General features: G+C 46.6%; 1 protein-coding gene across 3 annotated transcripts in view; it reads right to left on the bottom strand.

Moving 5' to 3' along the window:
- Window positions 1-18,655, bottom strand: part of ERICH6B (glutamate rich 6B) — a 2,074,788-nt gene that overhangs the window by 250,199 nt on the left and 1,805,934 nt on the right. The gene's annotated exons all lie outside the window — the stretch shown is intronic.

Genomic DNA, 18,655 nt, shown 5'->3' with positions numbered 1-18,655 from the left:
AGACCGTTGTGTTGATTTTATGGTAATACTGTCATTGAGGTATGCAGGTGCATCCTAGTAACTGCACTTGTGAGCCAGGGTAAGGGCCTTAAAGAGAATCCTTGCTTTTATGGGCAGCCAGTGCACTTCTCGTCTGGTCATGGTGATACGATCGCTGCGTTGTAAGCCCATAGCGACTCTTAGGGCTTTATTTTGTAGAAGTTGTAGTTTGGATAGGTTATTGGCTGAAGTACCCAGAAGAGCACATTGCAATAGTCCAATTTTGAAAGGATCAGAGCTCAGGCTAAGGTCAAGCAGTTGTGTGCTGATAAGAATTGTCTACTTAGAGAGATGAGTTTGGAAGTGTAAGCCGTGCAGGATGAAATGGCATTGATGTGCCTGGCCATTGAGAGATCAGCTTCAAGGTAAACTAGAGTGAACACACCCGTAAGTGGACGCAAGTGGGCTGTTTGGCTGCACCCTACCCATATCAAAGGTCGCATACTTGATTGGATCGCTGACCACAACTGTGCTGTGGACATCTGCTCAAACACCCCTTGCCCATGGACTGACCACCACCTACTATACTTCCACATCCCCACCAAAATAAAATTCAAACCTAATAGACCAGTTCCCCCAACCCTGGCAAGATCTTCCAGGCTCCTCACAAAGGACAGATTACTCCCCCTTCTAAAAACAGCCCCAGCACTTAAGCCCCCATTCTCCACAGACCCCATAGAACTGGTAGACAGCTACAACACTACCATCAAAGCAGCCATTGATGCCATAGCTCCATTAGTGTGAAAAAAGCCAAAAACAGGAAACACTCAAACTCTTGGTTCACCCAAGAATTATTAGAACTAAGATCTAAGAAGCGAATGGTGCTTACCACTTGGAAATCCTGTCCTTTCCCCATCACGCAAGAAGCCTATAAAACACTAGCCGCAAGTTACAAAAAAGAAATCACCCTAGCCAAATCTTCTTCCTACAACTCCAGAATCGCCAATGCGAAATCTGAGTCAAAGGAACTGTTCACCATCTACAAGGAACTAGCATCCCCACCAAATAACACTCAGGAAATAGTGCAAGATGAAACATGGTGTAACCATTCAAACAGCCATACAAAAAAAAAAATAAACACCCTCCAAGAAAAAATAAAAGCCTGCCTCAACGCCCTTCCCAAAGCCTGCACACCTCCAGCTCAGGCCCACCAAGTGGACAACAAATACTTCAAACCATTCTCCTTCAAAGAAATAACAGAATCAGAAGTCATTGCCCTCATGAAAGGCATCAAACCATCCTCCTGTAAAGGTGATGTTTGCCCTGCTACTCTAATAAAATACTGTGCCGAACCGCTATCCCCATTCCTCACAGCTTTTAGCAATGCCTCACTCTCCTGAGGCATCACTCAAAGATTCCTGGGTGCGCCCACTTCTGTAAAAACCCTCCCTTGATCCTGAGCAACCCAACAACTACCAACCAATCACCACCGTTCCTTTCTTGTTAAAGATATTACACAAGGCAGCCTACCAACAAATCCAACACTTCTTGGAACAAAACTGCATCTTGGGCAAGAGACAGTCAGGTTTCCGACCACGCCACAGAACTGAGACTGCCCTACTAGATCTCAAAATACAACTAGATCAAATCATGGATAAAGGAAAGCCAGCACTGCTCCTATTCCTAGACTTGTCTGCGGCCTTCAATCTTGTAGACCACAAAATCCTATGTATACACCTCCAGGATGCACACAATTTTCTCATCAAGCACTTTGTGGATCAACTCCTTCCTGGAAGGTAGACTCATGAGAGTATTCTCCGATCAGGCATGTGCAACCCCCACCCCAATACACTGCAGAGTCCACCAGGGATCCTATACTTCACCCACTTGCTACAACATTTTCACCCTCCCCCACTTCAATGACCTTGATGATCATGGCATAGCGTATACAAATTACGCTGACGATACACAAATTCTTCTCCCACTCACTGGCTCCTACCATCAAGATGCAGCCATACTCAATCAGACCTATGCCATCATCCAGGCTTGGATGGCGGGAATGGCTTATGCCTCAATGGAGACAAGACCAAATTACTACTGATAGGTCCCAAACAAATCCTTCAGAAAATGGATAGTAAATACACATCCTTCAAAATTGACAACATGACTATAATTACCGCTGCGGCAGCCAAAACATTAGGAGTATACCTAGACTCCACACTCTCTATGTCTCGTCAAGTGAACGCTATCGCCTCCTCTGCTGCTTTAACTACAAAGATCATTAACCCTGTCAAACCCTACCTTTCCCCCAAAAACTGCCTATCTATAGCCAGAGCTACGGTGAGTGCAAAGTTAGACTATTGCAACCTCCTATTCCTAGGCACATCAGCTAAAGACATGAAGAAAATACAAACCACACAAAACGCACTCAGGGCAGCCCTCAGCATCCCTAAGAAAGAGCACATCTCCCAGGCTAGACGCATTCTAGCCTGGGAGAACGCATTCTCTTTAAAACACTCTCTATCACACAATCCTGCCTGTCCCAAACAGCACCACCCTACCTATCAGAAGTCATTCACGAGCCACCTCAAACAGACCCAAGCGGACCCAACACTGCAACCAACTTGCAGTCCCTTCCTTCAAACGAGGGAGGGTCCAGCTTTCCTGTCTTAGTTCCCAAAAACTGGAACGCGCTACCACCCGCCATCAGGAAACAGACATCCCTAACTTCATTCCGCAAAGCCCTCAAAACGCAACTTTTCCCGCCAAACCTCCCCGTCTAATGCTTACATTATTTTCACTGCTACTACTATATCACACTATTGTACTACTCTCAGTAGCTCGCCATGTTCTATTATTTTGTTAATATGTAAACTATTATTCTGTGAGCTGATATACTGCTGTTATGTAAATAGGTAAACTGTTTATTCTGTGAGCTCAATATGGTTAATTTGTTCTTTTAAGCAAGTATTCCGTAACAACGCCACAATATGTAAATAGCTCAAATGTTATTTTGTGAGCTCAATATGTTTAATTTTGTTCTTTTAAGCAAGTATTCTGTAACAGTGCCACAATGCCTGAGGGCCGTTTGCCGCGTTATAAATTCAAATAAATAAAAAATAAAAAAAATAGAGTTTTACTTGTTTCAGTACGGGGATGGAAGGGCCATCAATGAGTATAGAAGAGTAGTTGCTATTAAGAGATTTCAGACGAGCAGGGGTGCCCACAATGAGGATCTCCATTTTATCATCATTGAGGCACAGGCTGTGTGAAGCCATCCAGTTTTGGATGGTAGTATAGACTGAGTTGATTGTGGTAGTGTCCTGCTTATTCCTGTGATAGGGATGAGAATTTGGGTGTCATCAGCAAAGTTTGTATATATAATGCCCAGGGAGGACAAGACCGCAAAGAGCGGTTTTGTATAAGTATTATAGTGTGTTGGAGAGAGGTAGGATCCTTGGGGGACCCTGAGTGGTACAGGGATGGGATCTGCTGCTTCTACACCAATGAAGACTCTGGTAGTGCGTTCTGATAGGAATGATTTGATACAGAGTGTGGCTTCCGGGGAGAAGTGGAATTTTTGGCTAAGGTATTTGCAGAGTTTTTCATGGTCGACTAAATCAAAGGCGGATCAAAGGTCGTCGAGGAGGAGGATGCTTAGATTTCCAGTGCCACGCATACTGTCCATCCGGATTTTGAGGTCCAGTAAGGCAGTTTCCGTGCTGTGCTTCGGCTGAAAGCCTGATTGCCTGGAGCCAAGGAGATAGTTACTCTCCAAGAAGTGTTGGATTTTGGTGTAGGCTTCCCGATATATTATCTTTTTTAGGAAAGGGATGGTGGTGATGGGGTGGTAGTTGGTGGGAATGGTAGGGTTGAAGGAGGGTTTTTTGAGTAGTGGTGTTATCCAAGCTGCTTTGAAGTTGGTAAGAAGCGAATTGGAGGCAAACGAGGCATTGATAAAGTCAGTGATGATTGGGCCTAACGTGGGTGCGCAGAGGTTCACCGGGTGGGCAGGGTAAGTGTCTCCCTTACAGTTTGAGGGTTTTAGGGCTATGGTGGTGGCCATAACTTGTTCTTGAGTGATTTTGTTGAAATTGAACTGGGGACAACTGTGTGGAGAGTTTGCTCAAGTATTACCTTTTTCCTTTCTGTATTAAATATGTATTTTTTTTGTTCTGCATTGAACTGTTTGCCCAAGTATAACCTTTTTCCTTTCTGTATTAAATATGTATTTTTTCCTTCTGCAGTGTACTATTTGCACAAGTATAACCTTTTTCCTTTCTGTATTAAATATGCCTTTTTTATAAACAAATATTTGTTCAATTATAAATTGCCTGGTTCTTTATTACATGGCCCTATTTATTATGTATAATAACACACACTACTTTTTGATTTAAAAAAAGTTTTTTTTTTCAGAACTGTAACACTATGGTGCGGTTGGGATCAATAACTCGCTGGGGCCTAAATAAACAGTTTGTATGTTTTTAATCACACTGTGTAAGTTAAGACACCGAGCAGAACTGTCGCTCTGGCATTGTTTCAAATGTTGGCTTTTTTTATTTTCACAGTTTATGCTGAAAGACACCTTACCATACCTATCAACACTCTTTGTCAGAATACATTTTTGGCAGGTTAATGCCTAGACATGGTCACCCATTTAGTTATTTATTTTGCAATTTATATAGCTTGCCAAACCCAGAGGCATCTGGGCGCTGACCACTGAACATAAAGACGCAACCAGATATTATTTACAATAGACTTTTATTAACATGGTTGCGGCTGGCGCATATGCTTGAGATACATTGAAGATTGCTACATTCATGACTGTATACCTCCTGCAGTGTTTCCAGATAATACAACATCCTTGGACATATAGTGCTAGGATGCTCTTTAAGTAAATACAGCAATAATTGTACATTTTCAATGGTGGGTTTCACATTAAATTGATCGATTTTCCATCATGTGTTCATTTTTTATTTCCTGTAAATAAGCGCAAATACATATGAAAACATCTACAGTCTCAATCCTCATAGGTTAGTTTATCGGGTCTCCAAGCACACTGCTTTACGTGACTGTCTTTGATATACTTTATCCCGCGACTTGCAAACTGTTTTGTCAAGGATGATTCTAACACACATAGGACACCCTCGTATAAACTGCTTCATTTTCAAAAGGAGGTTATTTGCCGAGTGTATAGCCCAAAATCTTTTAGATATGGATCGTTCCGCCCCATTCACAAAAAAGTGCTGAGAAGTTCTGAAGTGCTTGGTCTTTTACAGATTGAACTTCGGGCTCCAGCGTAGAGCAAGACTATGAAGACTCCTTTCAGCCTCTCAGCACAGATCAGGAAAAACATTGCCCAAGAGATTTCCTAATTTATGTATAATTCGGGTACTACCTTGGGAACAAAATATAGATGGGCTGGAGGAATACAAACATATGGCTCTGACACCCAAAGGGCCTGGAGCTCACCAATTCTGCATGCTGGCATGACTGCCACTAGAAAGGCTGTTTTCCATGGCACCAGGATGATTCTTGACAACCAAGTCTACATTCAAGTCCCATGAGGGTTGGAGGGCCCTTATGGTAGGTAATGGATCATCGAGAAGTCTACCAAAATATTTCTTCGACAGGTTTTCATAGCGAAAAATAAAGCTTGTTCGAGCTCTTGCATGCCTTATTGGCAGAGAGTTATGCACAGCAACAATTGATCAAAGTTCCAAAAGAAGCCAAATCAGACAGAAAGGAGAGGATCGAGTCCAGTTCACAATGCAGGGGATTCAAATATATTTCATTGCACAAGTGGCAAAAACGGGATCACTTGCTTCTGTACTGGTCTCTTGTTGACTTTTTTCTAGCAGTCATAATGACTCGCATATTGTCATCTGAAAGTCCAAGGTGGACAAAAACGGAGACTAGGGGGCTGGTGCAGGACTCTCCGAGAACCAGAACCTCACTGGACACCTGAGAAGGATTGGAATCATGGACACCTGAATGAATTCCCCAAATTCCTGATCACCCTGTGAATGTTAGGAAGTGGAGGAAAAGCATATAATAACAGGGCTCAAAGAAGTTTGAATCCCTCTCCAGATAAGACACTAAAAGAGGAGACCTTGCATTCTTCGGAGTAGCAAAGAGGTCCACCAAAGGTTGGTCCCATTCTGAGAACAGATCCTGAACTACTTGGGGATGCACTTTCCATTTGCTGTTCTCATAGCCCTTACTGCTGAGGAAATGTACTTCCTGACTGATCTTCCCCGGAAGCTGTAAGGCTTGCAGAATGATGTATTAAGCCATGGCCTATTCGCACAGCTCCACTGCCAGAAGGGCTAGTTGTCTTGTGCTCCCCCCTGCTTGTTGACAGAGAATATCACAGTTGTGTTGTCAGTCAAGCGCTGGGCCACACAGCGTACATTATTTGGAAGGGTGCTTTTAGGGCATTGAAGATCGCCTGTCTTTCTAAAGCACTCGTGCACATCTGTCTCTGGGCATATGTTCACAAATCGTAAACCTGTATGCCGTTTAGTGTAGCTTGCCTTCCCAGGAGAGATAAGTCCATCTTAATAGTTGCAGAAGGAAATGGGTCTTTAAAGGCAACCCCAATCTGAAGATTGGCCAGATTGCTCCACCAGAGCAGATCCCTCTGAAAAGGGGATGAACCTCTCCTGATGTTGCAAGGATTGACTGCACACCAATCCTAGCGAGAGATGTCTGCGTATCATCTTAAATCTGGATTATGGAACTGAGATGACTCAAGCGGCCATCAGGCCAAGAAGCCTCTGAAACCACCACGTTGTAGCCCTGTTGTGGTTGAGAAAGAAGTTGCATGTCAATAAAATGTACTGAATCCTTTCCACCTTGGGGAAGACTTAGGGCACCTCTGTATCCCACTGGAAACTGATGAAGGTCAGGTGTCGGGAAGCTGTCAAGAATTATTTTCTTGGGTTCACAAAAAGACCCAATTGGAAGAGAATATGCTGCAGTTGCCTCAGAAATGTGGATGTCTCCATAGGACTGCTGCACCAATCTGGCCAGTCGTTCTATGTATAGGTAAACCTTCACCCCCCCATCCCTCAAAGTCTGAGAGGAGCTGCCACTGCTGCTAAATGCCTCGGGAGTCAAGTTCAATCCGAAGAGCAACACTCACTTTGTACTGAAACTACCTGTCCTCAAAGGTGAAGCAAAGGAACCAGTGGTGAGGCTCCTGACCTGACTGGACATGATATGCACTGATTTGCTCATGTCAAATCGCCATAGGAAGAGAGATATTGAAATGGAAAACATTCAGGATGGTGAAAAGGCCTATCAAATTAAGGTTGGTCAATGTAAGTAATCTTGAGAAAACGCCTACTATGCCTCAGGGAAGTTGGACCTCTTCCACTGCATTAAGTTTCAGCAACTTCTCATGTGCCAGAGGCAGGGAACTTAACTCATGGAGTGGGGCTGGGAAAGAGGGGCGGGAGGGGGCAGGAAGGCAGAAACCTCACCTCACCTCACCACCGAATGGATCCAGGGGTTCATAGAGATCCTCCTTGACTTTGGTGGCATGAAAGCGAACCAGCTTATAATTGCTTTTCTTTGAGCGCAGATGTGGCGGAAGAAAAACCTTTGAGGAACCCTGAATAGTGTGCACAGTGAGACTGCTGCTTTTTCCTGTGGGTTAGGGGGAACCTATCAGATTGTCTTTCCCAACTTGCCTGGAAGTCCTTAAAAGCACTGAAGGATTTATGTCTCCCCTTCCATTGGGAGACAGAAGGGGCTTCCAAGGATGATTTTCTAGTATTATGAGCCACTTAGCTATTTGATTCACTTCAGAAAGATTGATGCTGAAATAATATCTCTTGTCGCCTATCAGGAATTGCTCTAAATCAGCATATTCTTTCCATAGCCTCAGGATTCCCACTGCTAGCAGTGTGGTCATATTTGCTTGATGCAAGTACAGTGGTGAGTTATTGTACACCCCTTGTCTACTCCTTTTAGCAGTTGGATCTTCTTCCCAACGACTGAGTATGACAAAGCTCTAGGAGCCACTCATGTATAAAGGGTGGCCACAGCCACTTCTGAGGACAGGGCCAAACAGACCTTTTGGTCTAAGGGGCTATATCTGACATCCACCCTTCTTCGGCTGCATGGGCAGAATGGGGCTTCTGCCTCAACGCTTGTGCCTCTACCAGCACATCCTTTTGGATGGGACACACATGCGCTTCTGACCATCCAACCATGCCAACGCCACTGCTGCAGATATTCCTTTTTCAGCCTGCAGCAACTCTCGAAATGGAATGTCCAAAAACTTCAGAAGCTCCTAATTCTCTCATGAAACACTCAGACCTAAGAAAGCTGCTCCTTCTCAGTACCTTCCAGGTCAGCCCCTCCATCAGTATCCCTTGCATCAGGGTCACGGTCCACTGGAATTGGAGTAAGTGGCAGCGGTGGAGTCACTTGGACTGTATGCCGACGTCCTGTGGCAGTGGCTGCATCGAAGGGTTGGGTGCCAAAGGCAGAGCTACCATCACAGTGGGGAGAGGAAGCCCTCAGGCAATTGCTGGAATCACCACTGGGCTGCAGTGAACAACACTTGGGCTGTAACATTTAAAGAGATAGGTGCTGCCTGAGTTGCCAGGATCACAGTAGGAGGCTAAGGAAGTATTTCCCTGAGCATGACCCTAAATGATTCCTTCATTGAGGGTGATGGCATGATCGCTTAAAATCTAGTAAATAAAACAGATCCCACCGGCTAGTGTGGGCTCAGATATCATGAGGCAAGCACCCAAGAAGGCCCCCATGTCCCAGTAAGCCTGGGGTCCAAATAAACTAATGTAGAAGATGTCCATGGCAGGTCCAGCTTAGTTGGCAAGGACATGAATATTGGGACTGTCCACTGTACTGAAGGGAATATGGGGTCTTGACCCATAGTCATGTGAACACACATGTCCCTCACTGTCGGCACCCAAGAAGGTGCAAGAAGCTCTTGAGCAAACATGGGCACCAAGGAATTGGCAAGTATACCTTCCTGTTCTTATGCACTCTTGTCCATCATTGTGTTGACCCTATCTTTGTCAGATGCACTGGACCTTGAATTTCGGAGGAAATAACTAGCAATGCAGAGGAACCCTGGAGATCTACAGGGCTTGAAATGCTGGGCAATAGACTTAAGATATGATTTAGCCCCTTTTTGTGGAAACTCACACCTGGACCCAAATGTATCCCCGAAATGGGGATGTTCTGAATCCCATTCTTATTTAGCCCCTTAATCTGGTTTCTGAGACATTTTCCTGTAAGAACTGGACCTAGCCCCTTAATGAAAATCCTGAGGCAAAGGCCCAATTTCATCTTTTAGTGGGGAACCTCAGATTCACATTGGTATTTAGCCCCAGATGGTGAACCTCAAGGTTGTCCCCAGAAATCTCAGGGTCACTGGTGTGCCTCTACATCAGTGGTCTCTATCCCGATCAACCCCATGGAAGGTAACCCCAGGGTGGGGTCACCTAAAGGAGAGAGGACCAAGAGATTGTGGAGGTGCTAAGGAGGGGGCCTGGAAAAGACCTCTGAATCTTGAAAGCATCTGGCAAGTGACTGCGGGGAAAGTGTGGTTTAGGACTGAGGCATCGCAAACACAGGGAGTGAGAGACTGTTGAAGGAACCTGCTGGTCACAGCTGATACAGGAACCGAATACGGATTTACCTAGCATAAGCAAATGGACCCAGAGACACTATGATGCTGGCACTGGAGGGAAAAAGAAACGAAAGAATAAAAAAGCTGGAGGTAAAAAGAAAGAAAAGGGTACAGCAAACTAATGGGATGAAGCAGAAGGCAGCACCTGCAGGGGCATGGACACGCAAGCACGTTCAAATTTAATGGAGAACATTTTCTGCTGGAAAATGGCTTCAGTCCCGTACTTCTATGGATGAGCATTCCCAAGAGCATTGAGAACAGGGGACAGGACCAGGGAGTAACAAGATAGCAATTTTGTTATAAGCGGAAGGAGGAAACTGAACATATTCCTATTTGCGCACACTAGTCAAACCCCACTGTTGAGCCTGAGAGTTAGCACCATGGTGACTGTATCAGTCCGTGCTAAAGGAAGGAATCCAAGTGTTAAGATGGATTTCTGAACTCTGTCCTGGAGGGGCAGAGGTTCAGAAGGCCAGCCTAGTTTCTTGGAACAGGGTAACCTCTGGACAAGCCGACCAATCAGGGTAGCGATCGCAGCGGTCAAGACTAGGTCTCAAGAGGGGTGAAGGTGACTGAAAGCCCACAATGAGCACACAAAGCAAGAACACTTACAAATTACTCGAAATAGGTGTTATATTAAAAATATAGACACATTTATTACAAGGCCTTTGTAACATTGACCGTAGCGAGAAATCACAATAAAACTCAAGTAAACCAACACATCACAATCAAATACAATATATATACAATTACCAACGAGTCTAACAAGTTAGACGCATGAAATGTGTAGACCACCTAGATGGGGAGGAAAACAGGCAGTGCGAATAATAATTAGACCCAGTCCGCCTTCAGAGGCACCTAACTAGAAGGAAGTCCGAGCCCTACGAAGAGTGGAGCCTTGTGCTCAAAAGTACCTGCCCACGCTGGTGCCAACGGGCAAAGGGGAGTCGCTTCGAGGGAATCAGGCAGTTCAGTTCGATGAACAAATGAAGATGAACAGAGCTCCGCGACTCGAGCACAGCCACCACTGTGGGCAGAAGCAGAGCGCGAGTACGGAAAGGCGTGCTGTTAGACACAGCGGGAAAAGCTATGGGCGACTGCAGGAGGGCGACCAGTTCCTAGCGATGCTACTGACCGGTCCCCGATGTAGGCAGTCCCAGCATTCTCCGTGTCAGTTTCAGTGCTGGCAGGTTCAGATACGAGCAGGGGATGTCTTGGCGTTGTGTAGATTCCGCAGCAGCAGAAGTAGAGTTGAGGATGTCCCAAACGCAGTGAACCCGCACAGTTTGTTACCACAGCAGGGCAACGGAGCGGCCGTGTGTATTTCAGCCCAATGTACACTGCTCACTTCAGACCTGGGAATTCCAAGTGTACAAATCGTGTGAGAGTGGCAGGGACTCGTAATACAACACAACCTGACGGCGGTTACAGAGCAAGACTCCTGGGTAGGCTGGTCAGTCTGCTGGATGGCCCAGAGACACTTCCGAAGGCTTATGTGCAGGAGATGGTGAAGATGCCGAGAATAGTTGTTCCCACTATTCCAAGGGGTCGAAGTACCAGTACAGGCCTTCTTGTTCGATCAGAGGTAGAAAGGGTTTCACCAAGCGACAGCAGTGCAGAGGAGAAGTCCTTCAGCGGGTCACCAGCGATTCCTCGTTTCAGCCTCGTAGTTGCAGGATACTTGGCTCCTGTATTCCTTCGTTCGTGAGAACTCAGGAGATCGACATGGTAGTGGTGTTTCCAGCCCCCTCTTATCCACGGTTCCCTTTGCGGCAAAACGGTGGGGACCCAATGGGAGATCTGCTCACAAAACACTCACACCATACGTGGACCTATCACGGACCACGGTGGTCCCAGGCATTCACGACACACTAGACTCTCTGGCACCCAGGATGTATATTGGGACCAGACATCCCAGCCCACATCCTGGAGGCACACACAAGGCCTGTAGAAGCCTGCGAAAGCATCTTGGTTTCGAGGGAAAGTACATGCCTAAATAAGGAAGGCCCCGGGTCGGCTCGACCTGGGGAAGGTGAAGGGGGCAAGACGGTCAGCGGGCAGGACAAAGAGCCTCGTGGTCTGGCCATTTTGGGAGCCAGGCCACCATTGTGGGCTAAGCGCGAGAAACGCGCTTGAACGCCAAAAGGAGCTCAAAAATACAAAGAAACGATCGCTGCCACCAGTCCCGTATGTGATTCACTTGCACTGTTCATTAACAATCCAAAGAGAGTATCTAGGGCCTGTAGAAGGCTAGAGACCCAAGAGAGCAGTAACTTAGCTTACTGTGCCCTCTTGTGCCATGTTGCGCGAAAGCTGCAACATGATAAAAGACTATGGAAAACAACGTTTCCTGGTACTGACTGTCTTAAGGGCATGTTAGTTTCCCTGTAAAAATGGAGTGAAAGCCCAGAGGAGTGCGGCAGAAGGCTGCACCTCTCTGGCAAAGTCTAGATCATGGTGAAAACAACAGCAAAAAGTTTAGGGGTTGCCACATGGAAGGAAAATTACCCACAATTAAGAAATCTTTCCTAACACTAAGGTGACAGGAACGCATTCACCACGCAAGCCCTTGCTGAGACCTCAATCATCTGCATGTAAAGCTAGATTTTGTGCCCGAGGATAACATAGGAGCGCTGTTTCCTTGGTAACTGCTGAACACAGCCACTTCTCCTGTCTGCTCCTCTAGCTCGAAACCTGGGAATATGCAAATCTCAATAAAATTATTCTTCCCAAAGCTCTGGGGTTCCCATCTGCATCAGTGTGACATTGCTCAAGCTCACTGTGATGGCTAAACAGCTTGCACAGCAACCATCTATGGAAACTACCAACTGCATCCTGCAGAACCTCTTACCTTGTCCGAGGGAATTGCTCTCGTGACCCTGTGAAAATGCTGGTGGGCATTTTCTCCATCTATTTTTTCACCCCTGGACCTCTTTCACTCTTGATGGTCTTTCTCCAACAGAACCGTTCCTCTGATGGCACTTTTGGACTGACAACACTCTCTCCCACCAAAGACTTCTCCCATCTACAATACTGCTCATTCCTGAACTCTCAGACTTATCAGTAGGGCAACTCCAAATTTCAAAAGGTCTCTCAAAGATGACCCACACCAGCACCCACTCCTAGGTGAAAACATAAGGCCAACCTCCTAGGTGAAAACAGCAAACCAGCAGTATTCTCTGTCTTTTACTCGCTCAAGCCATACATGGCCAAGTCCTCCATAATATCTCTCCGATTCCCAGAGAAGGTGAATCCGCACCTCTGACCCCGCAGGCCAACAGCGAGACACGAGGCAGTGTCTCTCCAGTGCGCATGCTCAGAACCTTCGTTGTATGACCTGAGCGAGTAGAAGACAGAAAATACTGCCGGTTTGCTGTTTTCACCTGGAAGGTCGGCCTTCTGTTTTCACTTAGGAGTGGGTGCTCGTGTGTATCATCTTTGAGAGACTTTTTGAAATTTAGAGTTGCCCTACTGATAAGGAGCAAGTGTGCTTACTGATTTACTGAGCAGCAAAGCAGTGTTTTGGGAGTGGTCGCCATGTCAGTGGAGACCAGAGTGTGCATCTGTCAATACGCAAGTTTTGGGTCGGTGAGCCCCTGAAGAAGGTTCCTCCAATAAATTATAGGAACTGAAACATGTCGGGCGTTTTGGATCAAAAACACAGTTGGGCCAATTGTGAACTTTGCCTGGGCCTGTATGTTTGTTTTTGGAGGCAACTGTTATATGAGCTGGTTTCTCTGCAAAAGTTTGTAATAATCCTTTAGTGGATGCTGCATGGTTTTTCCCATTTTATGTGTTTATTTCAGCATTTTAATTTTGTGTTTAAAATCTTTTTATAATAAAAAAATAATGTTTGTGTTTTCAAATCTGCCTTTTGGTTGTTTGTTTTGAGGGTGGGACAGATATCACCCATCTGATATGTTCCTATTCTCTTCTATGTACATGTTTCATAGTTTTCCATCCCTTATTAGGTGTCTAATGAAAGTGTGCATTGTGCAAGAGCACCACCCCACCCCACCTCCTTTGATCTAGGTCTGGGCTGCTCTGCCATGACTACCACTTGGCGAGCATGGTGAGCTTGAGTGAATTACCAGTCAGTAGTACCGGAGGATCCTGAACACAAGACCGTAAGGAGAATCTCCCTAACAGTTCGACACATGGTGCATGCTCTTGGACATCTCACTCACTCTCTATGTTACCTATTTAGTTTACATGTGGCCTCCTTCAGTAAAGTAAATGGGCTGGTGCTTGTCAAGCTTACATTGTATTTATAGTCAGTTGTTGATCATGCTCTCAAAAAGGTTTAGTGCACTTACCCTTTTTGAGCTCTTTGCATAAACATAGACCCTACGCCCCTTCAATCCAGTCAAATTACTTATTTGCTAATACTTGATATAGTGTGTGTATTCTCAATAATTTCAGTACTAATTATGCAAAGGATTAGTTATGATTTTCAATTATGGTATTCATCATTCCTGTATGGTATCAAGTGGCCCTTGGCGGTGTGTTCGCTCACTTCAAGCTGTTTTGTGGCTTGTTGTGCTGCAAGTATTCCCTCACTGTGCAGGCAAACCCCCTCCCCCGCCCAACCTCCACCAAGAGAGTCACTACTTCTGTAAACACTCTTAAAACGTATTGTGAAGTACTTGTTCTGTATGGATTGAATGCTGATGTGAGGTAGTGGAAAGTTTGAGTGTATTGTCTGGCTTCCAGCTTAGGTCAATTGAGCCTGGGTGATGGGACCCAGTGTAACCTGTAATAAAGCTTATGTTAAGAAGCTACAGAAGACTACATAGTTACTTCATTTCACTGGCAACGAAGAAACTAAGAATTTGCATGCAAGAAGAAGAGATCTGCTGAGGGGGGAGCAGCAGCCGAAAAGGAGTGGAACCACTGCCCTCCAAAGATAAGATCTAAGTCAATCCCGTCAACCAGGGCACGGAGAAGGGGGAAGCACTTGCGCAGAGTCGTGGGGCTAGGATTTTGAAGTAGAAGTAGAAGCAGAAGCAAACCATAGGGTGAAGAGAAGCTAAGCCCCAAAGTGAAATGAAGGCCTATAAGCAGGCCCCAAGAAGTAGTCAGAAGCAAAACACAGGGTGAAGTGCAGTTAATCCCCAAAGGTGAAGTAAAGCCCCAAAAGTAAAGCAGGCCCCAAAAGGAAGACGTTTGAAGCAGGGGGAAGCGCAGGGGGAAGTGCCGTGAAAACCAAGCTTAACAAAAGCAGAAGCCCATTAGTTAAGATAGTCCTGCGCAGTACCCAAGGGAACTGCAAGGAAGCATAGAAAGGCACATTGGTAAATGGGGAGGGATAATGGATGTGCCCAGCGCAGCATGTGAACGGAGAAAAGATGAGTATGTGTGCCCGAAACAGAGTCAAGAGACATTAAAAAGGAAACATGTTGAGCGCTCAGAGCCCAAAAAAGGAATGAAAGTTAGGTTCTGAAGAGAGTTTCCAGGAGATTTGGTTCATAAAGATTGCTGGTGAAGTGGTAAACGTACTATAAGTGAAAGAGCAGAAGATTGAAATGCTATTACGGACTGTAGCACAGTCAGGCATTGCTGGATTGTGGTGCCACTGCTGAGTGACCAATGGGAGCAGGAGATCTGTTTCACTCTGATGTAGTCAATAGACTGATGATGTTACTATGGTGCTGCCAGAGATGGCGAAGGACAGAACGTCATCGAATGTGCTTGCGCAAGCAGCTGTGTGTGATCCCTCAGTAAACGGACTTGCCCTGCATACAAGACTGTAAGTAAACAGCCTCGGAATACAAGGCTGATCTGATGATTGACGCCGGATCAGAGGAAAGGACATTGAGCCTCATTACACGGTAGGCGGTAACCATGGTGCTATTAGCGCCATGGTTGCCGCCGATATTTTACCGTGTCCGCCTTGGTGGATGGCAGAATTACCGCCCTACTCCAAGGTGAGCGGGGGCGGTAATTCCCCATTCACCACGGCACTTCCCCATTCCCATTTTTGCCCCCATAGGGCATAATGGGAATGGGGAAAGCGCTAATTACGGTACCGCAAATTGCGGTACCGTAATTAGCACCAAGGTCCCTTTGCGGCACCCTACTTTAACGGCTGGTAAAACCAGCCGTTAAGGTCGGGTCCCGCAAAGGGAACTCGTAGTAAGGCGGTAAGGGTTTACCGGTACCGGTGCCCTTACCGGTACCGGTAAACCCTTACCGCCTATCGTGTAATGAGGCCCACTATCTATGAATGTCAGAACGAGGAAGAGAAACAGCGTTTTAGTAAATCGGAGGATAAAGTTTGTGATGTAGCGGTCACACCAAAGTGAAAGAGAACGTCCCGAGGATGGTGGGGATGACGTGGGAAGAAAAAGATGTACGGCTTAGCCATTCCAAAGTAAAGTGCATATGGAACTATCATATAAAAGCGATGTGCGGGATGTACAAGGTGTGAGGATTCTCGTAGCCGGTGACTGCTTAATAGTGGTGTCCACTTCTGGGCAAAATGTGTATTCTTTTAATGGAATATATAATCAGTTAGAAAATAATTATAAGCAATGCAAATGTGCTATATGAGGCAAATGCAGAGAGTAAGAAGAAGTTTAGGGGTGCATAGTGAAAAAGGTGATTGATGGGCACTTATGGAAAAGCAAGGATGTTAATGAGTCCAACTTATTGAGGATTTTCAGCAATTTATGGGCTTCCATGGACACATAGGGCCTCATTACGAGTATTATTACTTAATAAGGGCATGGCTGCCTCCAAACTTGGGTCTGGGTCTGTGGTCCCTCAATGGGGAAATACCGGGCCATTCCGACTTTGGAGGGCCCGGTATTTCCCCATTCAGGGAACCCAGACCCAGACCATCCCCATTCCCATTTGAGCCCGCAATGGGAATGGGGAGTTTGCTAACAACGGGCCCGTTAATGACGGGCCCGTTGTTAGCATGCTGGTCTCCTCGCGGGACCCGCAAAGGACGTCTGGTCTGACCAGACGTCCAAAGCGGGTCCCGTGAGGGGACCTCGTAATGAGGCGTTATGGGGTTAACAACGCCGGCACCTTTACCGGTGCTGTTACCCCCTTACCGCCTCACTTGTAATCAGGCCCATAATGTTTAATTTGATGAGAAATGTCTGAAGTCTAAAAGGATGTGAGAAAGAGAGTGCACCTGAGAGAGTGAGTTAGTGTTAACAATTTTGAGGCATTGCAGGGTTAGGTTGTCAAAAGCACCATGGACTTATAGCAAAGACAATTCAAAGCTTTTTTTTCCCTGTGTTGTGTAGGGTTATTTTGTGAGATGTTAAAGACAATGCATGAAGAGTTTCAGAAGTTAGTTGCTGATGTTGAATGTTGACATGAAGTGCAAATATGTCAGAAGCCTGATAAGAGTAAGAAGAGTGAGGGGATAGCGTCCTCTGAAAGTGCTTATAGTTTAAGTTAAGAGGTAGGGATAGCGTCCCAATGGAGGAAGGTAGCGACTTCCCAGTGTAGTGAAGTCTGAAGTTAGGTGTAGGGAAACCGTCCCAATAGAGGAAGATAGCGCCTTCCCAGTGTAGTGAAGTCTGAGGTTAGGTGTAGGGATACTGTCACAATAGAGGAAGGTAGCGCCTTCCCAGTGTAGTGAAGTCTGAAGATAATGGGCCTCATCACGAGTTGGGCGGTAATGCCGGCGGATTTCCCGTTAAGCGGTATTAGCGCTAACGCCAAGGCCCCCGGTGGATAGTCCGCCAGATCACGAGTTGGCGAGCATGCGCACAGGGACATGGCGTTAACGCAAATAGCGTTCGATGTAGAAATTGCCCAAGAACCCGTAAATCCAGCGCTCCGCGCGCTACCACCGTGTCAATAGCGCGCGCGTGGGAAACACGTCAAAGACAGAACGGGAAATAAAGCGGCGGCCATTTTGGAAATCACAATCCGTCGAATATCACAGCCCCTGCAAGCCATCCACCCCTGGGAATTGTGAAAAATGTCACAGGAACGAACCCGGGGCAAATCAGCCCTGGACGGGGTTAGGAAACCCAAATTCAGTGACCAGGAGCTGGCCGTACTTGTGGAGGAGGCAGTGACCCACCATGAAGAATTACAGCAGCCCAAGACTAGCGGGCAGCGTCGTGCACAGATCTGGCGGGACATCAGCCAGAGGGTGTCTGCAGTGGGGCGCGTGCCCCGGGATGGGGAGGGCTGTCACAAGCGCCTCAATGACTTGCGTGCAGAATACGTGGCATACTCTCCCAGCACAGGAGTGCAAGCATGGGCACTGGAGGAGGACCACCACCACCGAGCTCACGCCCTGGGAGGAGAAGATGACAGCGCTAATCAACATGGGCACCATAGAGGGAGTTGGCGGAGCGGAGGCTGGCACTCGTATCCAGCCGGCTGCAGGTGAGCCCCCCCCCCAAATGCATGAATCTGAAAGGACCACACATACTGACCCTGAGTGAATGAATGTGTATGAAATGTGTGTGAGGCACTGCAGACACCCATAACTGAGCCTTTGTACCACCGTACCGTAGTGCCCCCTAGACTCCCGTGTACATGCACTGCATCAATGCAAGTGCCAGGGAACAGACATCCATTGCCATGGCACAGCTACGTAGAGTGTGAGTGTGCATGAATAAACCCCCAGCACCATGTGCAAGGTGCATCCCCATCACGCATGTAATGATGACACACAGTGTCCCTCCACACTGACACATTCCACCAATCACAACATCGGGATTGAACACAATGCAAGTGCTATGCATAATTGCTACTGCCTACAATCCCACTTGTTGCCATGAAATGCATGATACTAATGTAGGCCGCCCTGAACTCAATCCACACCCTATGTACCCCACAGGCACACAGCGATCACCACAGGACGACAATGACGGTGAGGAGGCCACTGCATCACAGTGCCCGAGGCAGCGCTCCTCGACCAGCACCACCACCCCGCAAAGGGGCCGCCCGGACGCAAACCGATGCCGGACCCATCTCACATCACCACACCGCAGCCCAACCAGACGGCTACAGCACCCACATGGC

This window comes from Ambystoma mexicanum, chromosome 7q (assembly GCF_040938575.1).
Source record: "Ambystoma mexicanum isolate Mex_15411 chromosome 7q, UKY_AmexF1_1, whole genome shotgun sequence".
In the NCBI taxonomy this organism is placed as follows: domain Eukaryota; kingdom Metazoa; phylum Chordata; class Amphibia; order Caudata; family Ambystomatidae; genus Ambystoma; species Ambystoma mexicanum.
This window is presented reverse-complemented; position numbering and strand designations above follow the sequence as displayed.